Below are 3,130 nucleotides of genomic sequence, written 5' to 3'. Positions count from 1 at the left end.
AATCAATAGAGCCTTAAACGTCACATTTTATTGCAATGAATGGGAAATAAACGTGAAGACCACAGTGCATGCTTGTAAATGGTATGACTTGTAAATGTCAGCGAGGACTTATTCAACACTAAAAGGCTGTAAGAATTTGCAAAGGGAATTTAAAAATTCTTCCAAGACAGTTGAAGTTTACATGAGAAAAGGGGAGCTATATATAGCATGCACACATACAGGTAATGTGAAATATGAATGGATAAAAAAGAACCAAACTCAGTTCTAATTGGAGTGTTCATTATATTTGGCATTCTAGAAAATGCATGTACAGAAGTTTGGTGTTTTGACTATTTTATTGCATACCTTGTTTTATATTTACAGAAAGCAGGCTTTCTCTTCTCCATCATAAGCTTTATATATGTATAGGTACAGAGCAAAGAGCAGCCTAATAGATAAATGCAACCTAGAATACATCATTTAGAAAGACTTCAACCTCCTTCTGGGAAACTATCTAAAATTTATCATATGCAAAATTTAGCTGCGCCAAGTTTTCATCTCTCTACCCAACTAAGTTAAACTTGGCTTGATGATTCTGGGAGTTGCTTTACAAACTTGATGATCAATAGAGAAGATTCTTAGGAATTTTCCAAACCCCACACTTTTGTATTTGCAGAGTTTTTGAGAGAAGAAACAGTGTTTTATGATAATAGAAGCCCCTGAAGCTTAAATCAATGGGAAAATGAATAGCATGAGTTACAAAACAAACAAACAATCTGAGAAATGGCCTGGCCATTATCAAAGTAAAATTCTCTTTTAAGGGAAGAGTTTCAATTTCTTCTCAAGGATTTACTTCGAATGGAAAACAATAGACAGACTCATGTTCTGAATTGTCTGTAGTAATTAACTCTGTAATATAATTTTTACAATGCAAGTTTGTTAGCATTCTTCAGAAGGAAGATCATGAAATAAAGTCAGTGAAATAAATACTGAAAAATGCTAACCTGTATTGTTTTTACTTCAAAATGAAAATTTTATTATAGTATTCAGGTAGTTTGAGAGGTCAAAAGAAAAGAAAGGAACTCCCCTGGTGGTCCAGTTGGTTAAGAACCCACCTACCAATGCAGGGGACAAGGTTTGATCCTTGATCCAGGAAGATTCCACTTGCCCTTAGGCCACCGAGCCCTGTGCTGCAACTAGGAGTCTGCAGCCTCCTAGAGCCCACAGTCCACAGTAAGAAAAGCCCCTGCAATGAGAATCCTGTGTCACACAACAAAAGTAGCCCCCACTCATTGCAACTAGAGAAAGCCCTGACACAGCAACGAGGACCCAGCACAGCCAAAAATACTTTAAAATAATTAAATTTAAATTAAAATTTAAAATTATTGTGTGAAATTTAAAAAGTGGAAAAGGAAGGAGAAAATCATAAGCATGTCACCAGCTCAATCCCTGAGAAGTACATTTCATGAACTTCAAAACACAAATTAGCAGCCCAACTTTCTTTAGGAATGGATACAACAATTAAGCTTTCTTTTTAGTTGATCAGTGAAAACGCTCCCTTCCAGCACAAAGACAGTTGTCAAAGCAGTCCTGTTGCTTTCAGCTTCTAGTAATTTTCAGCTTCTAGTAATTTCCAAAATGGAGTAGAGTTCTCTGTTTCCCACCCCGCCCCCAGATTCCATAACTGAAAATGGTAACAATAAAATAGAAAGTTATATACACACATGCCTAGAATTCTACAATGTGAAGTTAACAAAATAGGCAAAGCAAAGAAGGAAGATATAAGAAAAATATTTGATGATAACAGTAATGAAAATAATGCTATGTGGTAGGCATGGTGTCACAGTCTTTATACATACTCTATTAGTTTTCCTTGCTGCTGTAACAAATTACCACAGAAACATGGCTGTCTCAAGAGTCTTCTCCAGCACCATAGTTTAAAAGCATCAATTCTTCAGTGCTCAGCTTTCTTTATGGTCCAACTCTCACATCCATACATGACTACTGGAAAAACCATAGCTTCGACTAGAAGCGTTACTTTGTTGGCAAAGTAATGTCTCTGCTTTCTAATATGCTGTCTAGGTTGGTCATAGCTTTTCTTTCAAGGAGCAAGTGTCTTTTAATTTCATGGCTGCAGTCACCATCTGCAGTGATTTTGGAGCCCAAGAAAATAGTCTGCCACTGTTTTCCCATAAATTTGCCATGAAGTGATGGGACCAGATGCCAAGAAAATAAAGTCTGCCACTGTTTTCCCATAAATTTGCCATGAAGTGATGGAACAAGATGCCATGATCTTTGTGTCTTGAATGTTGAGTTTTAAGCTGGGTTTTTCCACTCTCCTCCTCCATGTATCAAAAACTAGATACTTAGCCTTTATAATCTGCTTCTCTTTCTGTTTGTCAAGTCTTAAGTCAATATCATCACAGTCCACTTAATTGTTTCAGCCAGAAATCCAAGTGTTTTTCTTGATAAACATCTCTGTTATCTCTATACTTAATCTAGGACAGTTGTTCCAGATTCTATCTTCAAGCATGCATACTGATTCCTGGACTGTTTTCTTTCCATGGTTCTGCACTCCATAGAAGGTGGCTGATTCCCACACTCTGAATTTTCCAGGCTTCAGTGTTAACTGGCTTCCTGTTGGACCTTGGGAAGCAATGATATTAAAAAACCAAACTGGAGTGAGCAACAGTGGGAGAGACCTATCAAACTCTTGACTGGTCATCATCTCTTGTAATAGCTTCAGCTGTTCCCTGGCTTCAACTCCTTCTGAAACGGCCCACTGTGGTTCCCACTTTCACCACATAATTCAGCATCATGTTCCCAAATTCAGGTCTGGCTGCTCACAGCTACCAAGTTAAACCCAAGAGAGGTTAATATTGGTAGAAAGTTACTTTTAGCCAATATGCCAGCAATGAGGATGCTAACGAGTCCAAGCTCCCTCTGTTCACTGTGCTGTGGGCCAGTAAAACCTACAGACAATGGGTTGGAGCAAGGAATATGACTGTATTTGAAAAGCCAGCTGACTGAGAAGATGGCAGACTAATGTCTCAAGATAACCATCTTATCGGGGTCTGGATGCCAGGTTCTAATATAGATCAGAGATGAGGGGAGGGGAGGAAACAAGGTAAAAAGGCCATCAATCTTGCAA

The sequence above is a fragment of the Ovis aries genome, chromosome 1 (assembly GCF_016772045.2).
Source record: "Ovis aries strain OAR_USU_Benz2616 breed Rambouillet chromosome 1, ARS-UI_Ramb_v3.0, whole genome shotgun sequence".
NCBI classification, from domain to species: Eukaryota; Metazoa; Chordata; class Mammalia; order Artiodactyla; family Bovidae; genus Ovis; species Ovis aries.
This window is presented reverse-complemented; position numbering follows the sequence as displayed.